The 14566-nt window shown below is 41.7% G+C and overlaps 1 long non-coding RNA gene across 4 annotated transcripts in view; it reads left to right on the top strand.

Annotated features, from left to right (window-relative positions):
* Positions 1-12149: 12149 nt before the first annotated feature.
* Positions 12150-14566, top strand: part of LOC135095260 (uncharacterized) — a 29748-nt gene continuing 27331 nt past the window's right edge. For 3 of the 4 annotated variants that reach the window (XR_010264184.1, XR_010264183.1, XR_010264181.1), the window contains exon 1: positions 12150-14148. This is a non-coding gene — a long non-coding RNA (uncharacterized LOC135095260). The remainder of the gene's footprint in view (positions 14149-14566) is intronic. The other variant, XR_010264182.1, reaches the window with a different exon arrangement.

The raw sequence follows: 14566 nt of genomic DNA on the forward strand, positions 1-14566 counted from the left end.
TGGGTGAGGTTAGGTAAGGTTAGTTGAGGTTATGTGTGCTTAGGTGACATTAACTTGAGGTTAGGTGTGCTTAGGTGGGGATAGGTGAAGTTAGGTGAGGTTAGTTAATGCTAGGAGTGGTTAGGTTTGGTTAGCTGAGGTTAGATGAGGTTAAGTGTGTTCTGGAGTGGTAATGAGAGGATAAGAGATGTTAGGTGAGGCTAGAGGCTAGAAGAGGTTAGGTATGGTTAAGTGAGGTTGGGTGAGATTACTTGAAATTAGGTGAGATTAGGTGAAGCTAGGTTAATTTAGGTTAGGTTAGGTTTGGTTACGTGAAGTGAGGTTAGGTGAGGTTAGCTGAGATTAGGTGAGGTTACATGAGGCTAGCTAGGTGATGTTACATATTGTTAGGTAAGGTTAGGTGAAATTAGTTGCAGTTTTGTGTGATTAGGTGAGGTTAGGTGTGACTAGATGAGGTTAGATAACTTAGGTGTGGCTAGGTTAGTTTATGTGAGGTTTGGAGAGAGTAAGTGATGATAGGTGAGGGTATGTGAGGTTAGGCAAGCTTATATGACGTTACATAATGTTAGGAGAGATTTGGCGAGTTTTGGTGAGGTTAGGTGTGGTTTGGAGAGATTAGGAGATGTTTGGTGAGGATAGTTGCGGTTTGGTTTGGTTAGGTGAGGTTAGGTGTGGTTAGATATGGATAGGAGAGTTCAAGTGAGGTTAGGTGAGGTCAGGTTTGGTTAAGTGAGGTTAGGTGAAGATAGGTATGAATATATGTGGTTAGGTGTAGTTAGGAGAGGTTTGGTGAGGTTAGGTAGTTTAGGTGAGGTTAGTTGAAGTTAGGTAAAGTTACTTGAGATTTAGTGAGGTAAAGTTTTGAGATTTTAGGTGAGGGCTGGTAAGTTGAAGTGAGTCTAGGTGAGGTTATGAGTAGATATGTATGGTAACATGAGGTTAGGTAAGGTCTGGTGAGGTCAGGTGAGGTTATTTGAGGTTAGGTGAGGTTAGGTGTGCTTAAGAGTGAGGTTAAATTATGTTAGGTGTGCCTAGGTAAGGTTACGTTATGTGTACTTAGGTGAAGTTAGGTTAGGTTAGGTTAGGTTAGGTTAGGTTAGGTTAGGTAATTCTAGGTGTGGTTAGGTATGGTTATGTGAGGTTAGGTGAGATTAAGTGTCGTTAGGTGAGGTTACATGTCGTTAGGAGAAGTTATCTGAGTACAGGAGAGGTTCGGTGTTGTTAATTGAGATTAGGTGAGCTTCGCTAAGTTTTAGGTAATGTTAGGTAAAGTTAGGTGAGGTTAAGTGAGGTTAAGTGAAGTTAGATAAGATTATGTTTTGTTAGGAGAGGTTAGGTGAGGTTAGATGTGATTAGGTGTGGTTAAGTGTGGTTAAGTGAGGTTATGTGAGCTTAGGTGTGGTTAGGTGATGAACGGTAAGGTAAGGTGTAGATTGAGGTTAAAAGAGTTTGTGTGCTTAGGGGATGTTGGGTGAGGTTAGGTGAGGTCAGGTGTGATTAGGTAAGGTTAGTTGAGTTTAGCATAGGTTAGGTTATGTTAGGTGAGGATAAGGATGAGGTTAAGTGAGGTTAGGTGTGGTTAGGAGAAGTTAGGTGAGGTTCTGTGAGTAAGGTTAAGTTTTGTTACATAAAATCAGGTATAGCTAGGTGAGGTTAGGTGTGGTAAGGTGAGGTTAGTTGAGGTTAGCTAAGTTTAGGTGAGGTTAGGTGATGTTACATAAGTTTAGATGAAGTTAGCTGGTATTAGGTATGGCTAGGTAAGATTAGTTTGTATTAAGTGCGGTTAGGTGAAGTTAGATAAGGTTTCGTGAAGCTATGTAAGGTTATGTGAGGTTAAGTAAGGTTATATGAGGTTAGTTTAGGTTAAGTGAGATTATGTGTGTTAGGTGAGGTTATGTGACGTTAGGTGTGGTTAGGTGTTGTTAGGTGAAGTTAGGTAAATTTTAGGGGCGATTAAGTGAGGAGAGATTAGGTGAGTTGAAGAGAGGTAAGGTAAAGTTAGGTATGTTATATAACGTTAGGTCCTGTTAGGTGAGGTTAGGTGAGGTTATATGTGGTAAGGTGATATTAGGTTATATTATTTGTGCTCACATTAGGTTACGTAACGTGACGTAAGAAGAGGTTAGTTTAGGTTAAGTGAGGTTAAATGTGGTTATATGTTGTTATGAGAGGTTAGGTGAGGATAGATGATACTATTGTTGGTTAGGTGCGGTTAGTTGATTTAAGTTGAGGTTACGTATGGTTAGGTGAGGTTAAGTTAGGTTTGGTGAAATTAAGTGTGTTAGGTGTGGTTAAGTTATGTTTGATGAGGTTAGGAGTGGTTAGGTGATGTTAGCTGAGGTTACCTATGGGTAGGTATGAATAAGTAATGTTAGGTGAGGTTAGTTGAGGTTACCTTTGGTTAGTCGAGGTTACATGCGGTTAGGTGTGGTTATATGGTGAGATTTGGTGAGGTTAGGTGTGTCTAGATGAAGTCAAGAGAAGTTAGGTAAGGTTATTTATAATTATGTAAGGTTAGGTGCTATTAGCTAATGTTATGTGAGGTTAGGTGTGCTGAAGTTAGTTTACTAAAGGCTACCTGAGGTTAGAAGAAGGTAGGTGAGGTTAATGATTAGATGTGGTTAGGTGCGGTTAGGAGAGTTTAGGTGAGGTTAGGAGAGATTAAGTGTAGTTTGGTGTCTTTAGGTGATATTAGCTGTGGTTAGCTGAGATTAAGTGAGGTTGTGTGTTGTATGGTGAGAATAGATGAGGTTAGGAAAGGTAATATGAGGTTAAGTAAGGTTAGATGAGGTTACTTGTGGTTAGGTAAGGTTATATGGTGTTAGGTGTCTTGTTAGATGAGGGTAGATGAGGTAAAGTGAGGTTAAGTGTAATTAGTTGAGGTTATATGACTTAGGTGAGGTTAGATGAAATTAGGAGAGGTTAGGTGATATTAGGTGTGGTTAGGTGAGGTTATGTGAGGTTAAGTGAGGTTAGCTATGATTAGATGTGGTTAGGTGAGGATCAGTTAGGTTAGGTGAGGTTAGGTGAGGCTATGTGTGATTACATAAAGTTAGATGAGATTAGCTAAGGTTACTAAAAGTTAGATAGGATTTGGTGAGGTGTGTTAGAAGAGGTTAGGTAATATTAGGTGTTTTAGGAGAAGTTAGCTGAGGTTAGGTAAGGTTAGAAGGTTAGGTGAGGGTTGGTGAGGTTTGGTAAGGTCATGTGCGATTAAGTGAGATTAGTAGAAATTAAGGTAAGTTAGGTGAGGCTAAGTGGGAGAAATTAAGGTTAAGTGAGGTTCGGTCAGGTTACGAGATGGTAGGTGAGTTTATCTGAGGTTACATGAGCTTATGTGACGTTAGATGACATAAAGTGTGCTTAGGTGAGAGTAAGTGAGGTTATATTTCCCTAGGTGAGGTTATTTGAGGTTAGGTGAGGTCAGGTGAACTTAGGTTACGTGAGGTAAGGTTAGGTAAGATTATGTGTGGTTAGGTGAGATTAGGTGAGGTTAGGTGAGGTTAGGTTAGGTTAGATTAGTTAGGTTAGGTGAATTTAGGTGTAATTAGGTGAGAATAGGTGTGCTTAAGTGAAATTAGGTGAGGTTAGGACAAGTTTTGCTTGGTGAAGTTACATGAGGTTAGGTATGGTTAATCATAGTTAGGTGAGGTTAGGTGTGGTTAGTTGTGGTTAGGAGAGGTTATGTGAGGTTAGTTGAGATAATGTGAGGTTATGTGAGGTTAAGTACTGTTATGTAAAGATATGTGAGATTAGGTGAGGTTAGGTAATGTTAGGTGTGGTTCTGATTGATTAGTTAAGGATAGTTGAGTGTTAAGTGAGGTTACATAAGGTTAAGTGATGTTAGGTAAGGTTAGGTAAACTTACATGAGGTTAAGTATTTGATTGTAAGGTTAGCTGAAGTTAGATGATATTAGCTGAGATTAGAGGATGTTATATGATGTTATATGAGGTTACGTTATGAGTGATTAGTATGAGTGATTAGGATATTTGAAGTTAGGTGAAGTTAGGTAAGGTTAGGTGAGGTTAGGTGAGGTTAAGTGAAGTTAGGTGATATTAATTGCGGTTAATTGTCAGCAGCTGAGGTTAGGTGAGGTTAAATGTGGTTAGGAGATGTTAGGTATTAATAGGTGAGGTTATGTTAAGTTAGGTATTGTTAGGTGAGATTAGGTGAGGTTAGGTAAGGTAGGGTGATGTTTGAATACTTGGGTGAGGTTACATGAGGTTAGGTAAGGTTAAGAGAGGCTAGGTATGGTTAGGTGTGGTTGGATGATGTTTCTTATTTAGGTGAGGTTAGTTGAGGTTAGGTGTGTTTGGGTGAGGTTTGGTGAGGTTAGATGAGGATAACTGATGATAAGTGAGTTAAGGTAAGGTAAGTTTAGGTGAGGTTATGTAAGGTTAAGTGTGGTAATGTGAAATTAGTTGAAGTTAGGTGAGATTATGCGAGTTTAAGTGAGGTTAGTTGTGGTTGGATGAGGTTAGGTTATGTTAGGTGTAGTTAGGTGTTGTTAGGTGAGGTTAGGTGAGGATAATTGATGATGATGAGTTGAATTAAGTTAAGGTTAGGTGAGAGTAAAATAATAATAATAATAATAATAATAATAATAATAATAATAAGAAGAAGAAGAAGAAGAAGAAGAAGAAGAAGAAGAAGAATTATAATAATAATAATAATAATAATAATAATAATAATAATAATAATAATAATAATAATAATAATAATAATAATGATAATAATAATAATAATAAAAATAATAATAATAATGATAATAATAATAATAATAATAATAATAATAATAATAATAATAATAATAATAATAATAATAATAATAATAATAATAAATGGTTTATTATTCAGGCAGTTTACAAACTGAAAATGTACACAGATGGGTGGGGAAATACTTAACATTAATCCTGAAGCTAGGTCTAATCTAGAAGTGAAATACTATTGATTGATGGCTCGTACCATGGTGGGAATCGCGCTGAGTCTGTACCGGTCCGTGCGCGGCACCCTTAGTGGCGTTATCTTATTGTGGTGTTTGGTGGCACGGACTGGGTGAGGCGTGTCAAGCGGCAGCATGTGTCTGAGAGTTGGATGATGCAAAAGTCCCCTTCCAAATTCCACCAAAGCCTCTCGGTGCCTGGTGTATATTCTGAACAGACTCAGGGTGGTCAGGACTTCATCATAGGTTGTGTAGGCAGGACCAAGGATGACCCTTCACGCCCTTTTCTGCAGGCTCTCTAGCTGGAGCTGTTGAGTGTGTGTGAGGGAGAAGAAGCACGCTGGGGAGACATACATATGTTTTGGGGAGGATGGAGTCGAGGTACACCCCCTTTAACTTGTCTGTCGGCGTCCCCAGCGACCTGAATCTGCGCAGCATGTACAGCCTGTAAGTATCCGATCTTACGGTGCTGGCGACAAGCTACTTCCATGTCAGCTGGACGTCCACCGTGACTCCGAGAAGCTTGGCACATTAGACCATCTGGAGGGAGTACGGGCTCACCGTGAGCTGGGGAGGGGGCACTGGTAAAGAGGAGGTACTGGAATGCATCACCACAGTTTTGCTGTGGTTAATGGTCATCCTGTTCTTTTTCGTCCACTTCTGCAGTCGCTCCAAGATTGCATGCATTGGCGAGTAGTCCGGGTTCTTGTTGCAGACTGGGATGCTGATGGTGCAGTCATCCTCATACTTCCAGTGATGGGGGTGTCAGTGAGTGCGTCGTTAATCAGGAGTAGTAAGCATAGTGGACCCATCGTGGTCCCCTGGGAGATCCCACATGTCAGCTGTTGGAAATTAGAGACAGAGCCCTGGTAGCGAACAGCCTGACGCCTCCTTGAGAGGAAGTCGGCTACACACGCTACCAGGTTAGGAGGGAGACCCAGACCTTGCTGATGACAAAAATATGATCAACAAGATCAAAGGCTTTTTTGAAGTTCAGAAAAGCAACAGCTAGAGAGGTGCTTCGCTTGCCCAAGTGGCTGTGGATGAATTGAAGGAAGCTGGTCAGGTAATGGGAGGTGAAGGTGGCTTTGATATTGCCAAACTGTCTGATATCCACGGTATTATAACTTTGGTGTAGGCCCAGTCATACACAAAATCTTCGCAAATAAGGCTAGGGATAGGGGTGATAGAGACTGGCCTGAGGTCAACGAGTGACTGGACTGGAAGTTTTGGGGATGAGAGTGACGCAAGATGTCTTCCAGTCCGCGGAGCAGGAGTGTTGAGAGAGAGAGAGGCATTTATTATGGAGCAGAGCGGTGTTGCTGGCTCTTCAGGAAACTCCTTGTAAATTTTTATAGGATGGTCAGTTGGTGTGGTGATCTTGATTTAAATTTAAGCATTCTCTTAAAAACATCCATCGCCTGGACGGTGGGGGGTGGGGAGGGAGCGGGAAGATGGTCTGGAAGCGGAGTGGTGTGGAGGGGAGGAAAGGTCTGACAGATAGCGGCAAAGTGATGGTTCATCTCCTGAGCTGCGAGATTAGCAGGAAGGTGTGAGGTGCAAGGAAGAGATGAAGTGTGCTTTTGTAGGCCACACACTGGTTTGATCTTAGCATACTACTGTCTGTTGTTGGCCAACTTGAGGTGGTGTATCTTGTCCCGGTAATATCATGCCTTGGCAGCCTTAATCTCCCTGATCCCTTTGTTTCTTAGTTTCTTGTATAGGACCGGTCAGGAGTGGAACGCCCAGGTCCGCTGACACATGAGTCTTTTAAGGCAGGGCGCCATCCAGGGGTATCAAACGGGTGCACTGTGACGGTCTTGGTTGGGAAGTAGCGGAGGAAGGCTTCTGTGGTGGTGGCGACGTAATTGTGCCATTTTAAGTGGACGTCCTCCAATATTTATATATTTATAATCACCAGAAAACCAAGTCTGAATAAAAAAAATGGTATTGCAGTTCTAAGAGATACTTATGTAACCTATGAAATAAGTTTGAGTGAGATACACGGTATCAATATTTTTAGAGACAATTCTAAAATCACCTAACCACACCTAGCAACACCTAACCTAACATTACCTTACGTTTTTTTTTTAGGAAGGACACTGGTCAAGGGCAACAAAATTCCAATAAAAAATATGCCTACTCAAATGCCAGTCCCATAAAAGGGTCAAAGCAGTAGTCAAAAATTGATGAAAAAGTGTCTTGAAACCTCCCTCTTGAAGGAATTCAAGTCATAGGATGGTGGAAATACAGAAGCAGGCAGGGAGTTCCAGAGTTTACCAGAGAAAGGAATGAATGACTGAGAATACTGGTTAACTCTTGCGTTAGAGAGGTTGACAGAATAGAGGTGAGAGAAAGAAGAAAGTCTTGTGCAGCGAGGCCGCGGAAGGAGGGGAGGCATGCAGTTAGCAAGATCAGAAGAGCAGTTAGCATGAAAATAGCGGTAGAAGACAGCTAGATATGCAATTATGCGGCAGTGAGAGAGAGGCTGAAGACAGTCAGTTAGAGGAGAGGAGTTGATGAGACGAAAAGCTTTTGATTCCACCCTGTCAGAAGAGCAGCATGAGTGGAACCCCCCCAGACTTCTAACTTTAATTCTTGCTGGAAGTTTGCTTACATTCACCTAACTTTCTAGAAGCTGTTTTAGCTAGAGATGAGATGTGAAGTTTTCAGTTCAGATTATAAGTAAAAGACAGGCCGAGGATGTTCAGTGTAGAAAAGGGGGACAGTTGAGTGTCATTGAAGAAGAAGGGATAGTTGTCTGGAAGGTTGTGTCGAGTTGATAGATGGAGGAATTGAGTTTTTGAGGCATTGAACAATACCAAGTTTGCGCTGCCCCAATCAGAAATTTTACAAAGATCAGAAGTCAGGCGTTCTGTGGCTTCCCTGCGTGATATGTTTACCTCCTGAAGGGTTGGACGTCTATGAAAAGACATGGGAAAGTGCAGGGTGGTATCATCAGCGTAGGAGTCGATAGGACAAGAAGTTTGGTTTAGAAGATCTTTAATGAATAATAAGAAGAGAGTGGGTGACAGGACAGAACCCTAAGGAACACCACTGTTATTAGATTTAGGAGAAGAACAGTGACCGTCTACCACAGCAGCAATAAAACGGTCAGAAAGGAAACTTGAGATGAAGTTACAGAGAGAAGGATAGAAACTGTAGGAGGGTAGTTTGGAAATCAAAGCTTTGTGCCAGACTCTATCAAAAGCTTTTGATATGTCCAAGGCAACAGTAAAAGTTTCACCAAAATCTCTAAAAGAGGATGACCAAGACTCAGTAAGGAAAGCCAGAAGATCACCAGTAGAGCGGCCCTGACGGAACTCATACTGGCGATCAGATAGAAGGTTGTGAAGTGATAGATGTTTAAGAATCTTCCTGTTGAGGATATATTAAAAAAACTTTAGATAGGCAGGAAATTAAAGCAATAGGACGGTAGTTTGAGGGATTAGAACGGTCACCCTTTTTAGGAACAGGTTGAATGTAGGCAAACTTCCAGCAAGAAGGAAAGGTAGATGCTGACAGACAGAGCTGAAAGGGTTTGACTAGGCAAGGTGCAAGTACGGAGGCACAGTTTCGGAGAACAATAGGAGGGACCCCATCAGGTCCATAAGCCTTCTGAGGGTTTAGGCCAGCGAGGGCATGGGAAAAATCATTGCGAAGAATTTTATTAGGTGGCATGAAGTAGTCAGAGGGTGGAGGAGAGGGAGGAACAAGCCCAGAATCGTCCAGGGTAAAGTTTTTAGCAAAGGTCTGAGCAAAGAGTTCAGCTTTAGAAATAGATGTGATAGCAGTGGTGCCATCTGGTCGAAGTAGAGGAGGAAAAGAAGAAGAAGCAAAGTTATTGGAGATATTTTTGGCTAGATGCCAGAAATCACGAGGGGAGTTAGATCTTGAAAGATTTTGACATTTTCTGTTAATGAAGGAGTTTTTGGCTAGTTGGAGAACAGACTTGGCATGGTTCCGGGCAGAAATATAAAGTGCATGAGATTCTGGTGATGGAAGGCTTAAGTACCTTTTGTGGGCCACCTCTCTATCATGTATAGCACGAGAACAAGCTGTGTTAAACCAAGGTTTAGAAGGTTTAGGACGAGAAAAAGAGTGAGGAATGTATGCCTCCATGCCAGACACTATCACCTCTCTTATGCGCTCAGCAAACAAAGACGGGTCTCTGACACGGAAGCAGTAGCCATTCCAAGGAAAATCAGCAAAATACCTCCTCAGGTCCCCCCAACTAGCAGAGGCAAAACGCCAGAGGCACCTTCGCTTAGGGGGATCCTGAGGAGGGATTGGAGTGATAGGACTAGATAAAGATATGAGATTGTGATCGGAGAAGCCCAACAGAGAAGAAAGGGTGACAGCATAAGCAGAAGGATTAGAGGTCAGGAAAAGATCAAGAATGTTGGGCGTATCTCCAAGACGGTCCAATACGAGTAGGGTGTTGCACCAATTGCTCTAGGTCATGGAGGATAGCAAAGTTGTAGGCTAGTTCACCAGGATGGTCAATGAAGGGAGAGGAAAGCCAAAGCTGGTGGTGAACATTGAAATCTCCAGGATTGGAGATCTCTGCAAAAGGGAAGAGGGTCAGAATGTTTTCCACTTTGGAAGTTAAGTAGTCAAAGAATTTCTTATAGTCAGAGGAGTTAGGAGAGAGGTATACAGCATAGATAAATTTAGTATGAGAGTGACTCTTTAGTCGTAGCTGGATGGTGGAAAACTCGGAAGATTCAAGAGCGTGGGCACGAGAGCAGGTTAAGTCATTGCGCACATAAACGCAGCATCCAGCTTTGGATCGAAATTGAGGATAGAGAAAGTAGGAGGGAACAGAAAAGGGACTACTGTCAGTTGCCTCAGACACCTGAGTTTCAGTGAGGAAAAGAAGATGAGGTTTAGAAGAGGAGAGGTGGTGTTCTACAGATTGAAATTAGATCTTAGACAGCGAATGTTGCAGAAGTTAATGAAGAAAAAGTTGAAGGGGGTGTCAAGACACTTAGGGTCGTCGACAGAAAGGCAGTCCGACCTGGGGACATTTATGGTCCCCTCCCCAGATGGGGACTCCGAAGCTGGTGTAGGAGTCGCCATGATGATTTTAAACTTTTTGAGTGAGGGGTGTGTGTGTTATTAGGTGCTTGTAGTTTTGTGTGGAGGAAGAGAGTTGTCTTCAGAGGACAGAAGCAATGACTGCCCCCTTGTGTTGTGAGACATAAAGGGAAACGTTCAATGAGGTCACAGCTGGTTTAAAGAAAAGTTTACAGCACCCCTTGAACAGTGCTTTAGACTGACTGGGAGTAATTATTGTTTCGGCAGGTGTCTACCGCCTCCTCCTGTAACCTAACCTAACCTAACCTAACCTAAGTCACCCAACCTTACCTAACCTAACTTAACATTACCTAAGCTCATGTAACCGTAGATTCAGTTTTGTTGTCCTCCACGACCTAGAGCAATTGGTGCAACAAGTTGCTGCAACTCGTATTTCTGACCGTTTTGGAGATACGCGCAACATTCTTGACCTTTTCCTGACCTCTAATCCTTCTGCTTATGCTGTCACCCTTTCTTCTCCGTTGGGCTCCTCCGATCACAATCTCATATCTGTATCTTGCTCTATCGCTCAAATCCCTCCTCAGGATCCTCAAGGTGCCTTTGGCGTTTTGCCTCTGCTAGTTGGGGGGACCTGAGGAGGTATTTTGCTGATTTTCCTTGGAATGACTACTGCTTCCGTGTCAGAGACCCGTCTTTGTGTGCTGAGCTCATAACAGAGGTGATAGTGTCTGGCAAGGAGGCGTACAATCCTCACTCTTTTTTTCGACATAAACCTTCTAAACCTTGGTTTAACACAGCTTGTTCTCGTGCTCTACTTACATTCAGGCTGTTCCTAAAAAGGGTGACCGTTCTAATCCCTCAAACTACCGTCCTATTGCTTTAATTTCTTGCCTATCTAAAGTTTTTGAATCTATTCTCAACAGGAAGATTCTTAAACATCTATCACTTCACAACTTTCTATCTGATCGCCAATATGTGTTCCATCAAGGCCGCTCTACTGGTGATCTTATGGCTTTCTTTACTGAGTCTTGGTCATCCTCTTTTAGAGATTCTGGTGAAACTTTTGCTGTTGCCTTGGAGATATAAAAGCCTTTTGATAGAGTCTGGCACAAAGCTTTGATTTCCAAACTACCCACCTAGGGCTTCTATCCTTCTCTCTGTAACTTCATCTCAAGTTTCCTTTCTGACCGTTGTATTGCTGCTGTGGTAGACACAGGTACAATACCAAAACACATTGAACAATACCAAACTTGGTATTGTTCAATGCGTCATAAACTCAATTTCTCCAGCTATGAACTCAATACAACCTTCCAGACAACTATCCCCTCTTCTTCAATGACACTCAACTGACCCCATCTTCTACAATGAAGATCCAGGGTCTGTCCTTTACTTATAATCTAAACTAACTACACCTTATCTCACTTAACCATTTCTAACCTCACATAATTTCACCTAAAAGCACCTAATCATACCTAACTTCATTTAACCTCACCCTGTCTATCCTAATATCACCTCACCACGCATAACCACACCTAACTTCTCATAACCTCACATAACCTCACCTAACCATACCTAACTTCAACTAACTTCACCTAACTTAAGCTAACCAGCTTACCTCACCTAACATTACCTAACCTCAATCTTACCTATCCTCACCTAATCATGCTTAATCTCACCTAACCTCATCTAACGAAACCTAACCTCATGAAGCCTCACCTATCCTCACCTAACCATACTTTACCTCATATAACCTCACCTAACCACACCAAATCTCACCTAATCTCACATAACATCTCTTAACCTCACCTAACACCAGCTAATCTCACCTTTTTTTTTTCTTATGTAAGAGTGACACTAGCCAAAGGCAACAAAAATCCAATAAAAAAAATGCCCACTGAAACACCAGTCCCATAAAAGGGTCAAAGCAGTAGTCAAAAATTGATGAATAAGTGTCTTGAAACCTCCCCCTTGAAGGAATTCAAGTCATAGGAAGGTGGAAATATAGAAGCAGGCAGGAAATTCCAGAGTTTACCAGAGAAAGAAATGAATGATTGTGAATACTGGTTAACTCTTGCGTTAGAGAGGTGGACAGAATAGAGGTGAGAGAAAGAAGAAAGTATTGTGCAGAGAGGCCGCTGGAGGAGGGGAGGCATGCAGTTACGAGATCAGAAGAGCATAGCGGTAGAAGACAGCTAGAGATGCAACATTGCGACGGTGAGAGAGAGGCTCAAGATAGTCAGTTAAAGGAGAGGAGTTGATGAGACGAAAAGCTTTTGATTCCTCCCTGTCTAGAAGAGCAGTATGAGTGGAATCCCTCCAGACATGTGAAGCATACTTCATACATGGACGGATAAGGCCCTTTAACAGAGTTAGCAGCTGGGGGGGGGGTGAGAAAAACTGACAGAGACGTCTCAGAACTCCTAACTTCATAGAAGCTGTTTTAGCTTGAGATGAGATGTGAAGTTTCCAGTTCAGATTATAAGTAAAGGACAGAACGAGGATGTTCAGTGTAGAAGAGGGGGACAGTTGAGTGTCACTGAAGAAGAGATAGTTGTCTGGAAGGTTGTTTCGAGTTGATAGATGTAGGAATTGAGTTTTTGAGGCATTGAACAATACCAAGTTTGCTTTGCCCCAATCAGAAATTTTAGAAAGATCAGAAATCAAGCGTTCTGTGGCTTCCCTGCGTGAAATGTTTACCTCCTGAGGTTAGGTTTTATTAGCTAAGGTGAAGACGTTAGGAGAGGTTAGATGAGGTTAAGTGTGGTTAGATGAGGTTAGGTGATGTTAAGTGAAGTTAGATTTCATTATGTGAGGTTAGATAAGATTTGGTGGGTTAGGTGATTTTAGATGAGGTTATTTGTGTTTAGGTAAAGGTATGTGTGTTTAACCAAGGTTAGAAAAGTTTATGTGATGTTAGGTGAGGTTAGGTGTGGATAAGTGTAGTTAAGAGAAGTTAGGTTAGCCTAGGTGTGGTTAAGTGAGGTTAGTTGAGATAAGGTGTTGTTACTAGAGGTCAGATTATTTTACGTGAGCTTTTGTGTCGTTATTTGAGTTTATGTGAGATTAGGTGTGGTTAGATGAGGTTATTTGAGATTAGGTGAGGTTAAGTGAGGTTAAGTGTGGATAGGCTTAGTGAGGTTAAGTGTGGATAGGCTTAGTGAGGTTAAGTGTGGTAAGTTTTAGTGAGATTAGGTGATTGTGGGAGACATTTGATTAGGATAAGTGACGTTAGGTAAGGCTAGGGGAGATTAGATGTTTTAGGTGTGGTAAGGTGAGGTTAGGTGAGGATAGGTGAAATTAGTTGTATTTATATTAAGTTAGGTGTGCTTAAGTGAGGTTAGATAAGGTTAGTTGTGATTAGTTAAGATTAAATGAGGTTGGATGCGCTTAGGTTAGGTAAAACAAAGTTAGGAGAGGTTAGGTGAGGTTAGGTGTGCTTAGAGAAGATTAAAAGAGGTTATCTGAAGTTAGGTGTGCTTAGTAGAGGTTAGGTGATTTAAGGTGAGATCAGGTTTGCTTAGGTGAGGTTTTGTGACATTACAACTGTTTAAGCTAGGTTAAGTAGCTATAGGTGAGGTCAGGTGTGATTAGATGTACATAGGTGAGGTTATTTGAGTTTAAATGAAGTTAAGTGTGGTTAGGAAAAGATAGCTAAGGTTAGATAAGGTTAGGTGTGGTTAGATGAGATTAGGTGTGGTTTCTTGTGGTTAGGAAAGGTTAGGTAAGATTAGGTGAGTTTAGGCGCAGTTAGATGAGGTTAGGTGAGGTTAGGTGTGGTTAGATGAGGATATGTGAAGTTAGGTGATATTAGCTGAGGTTATGTATGATTAGGTGAGGTTAGGTGTGTTTAGGTAATTTTAAGTGATATTAGGTATAGTATCATGAGTATGATATTTATGAAATTATGCTTCTTGTAAGGCTTGATCCCCATGCATGTAGTTCGTCATTTGCTCGTTTGCAGGCGTGGAAGCGTCTTTGTGATGGCTGTCAGGCAGACCTGAGCCAGTTCTGCCGCTCTACACTCCGTGGATCGTTCATCCTACTACTGTTTTATGTCATGTGACTACGTCTCTTGAACGCTTGGATTTGGTGGAGCAAGGTGGCCAGGGTGTGGGGCCAGTGCAAGTGATCTCAGGACTGCTTTGGGCTCCATAGGACCAGTGATGTATGTATAATTTATACTACTATGTTTTCACGTTGTATTTTACTGTGGGGTTAGAGAGTTACGCGGTGTTGGGTGAAATAGTGTTATGATGAATATTCAGTATTGGTGTTACATGTTTAGTTTTGATAATAGCGCAGGTTTTTATTGTTGTGTGAATTTATGACGTGATTCAGGTTACGCTGCATGGTAACTGTCCGAGTGGTGACAAGTGTGCATATTTGAGGCGGCTGTCCAGCACTGCTTAGGACAAAAGTGGTGTAGGCTCATTGAATTATGTATACCTTTCAGCATTATGTTTCTTTCCGTATAATGATTATTATTTACATACATGTGTATGGTGAAAATAGATCATGGATTTGGTACAACATTTTCGCTTTTTCTCTGGTATATTTTACCACTATCAGCTTTGGGGCCATGT

The sequence above is a fragment of the Scylla paramamosain genome, chromosome 48, assembly GCF_035594125.1.
Source record: "Scylla paramamosain isolate STU-SP2022 chromosome 48, ASM3559412v1, whole genome shotgun sequence".
NCBI lineage: Eukaryota > Metazoa > Arthropoda > Malacostraca > Decapoda > Portunidae > Scylla > Scylla paramamosain.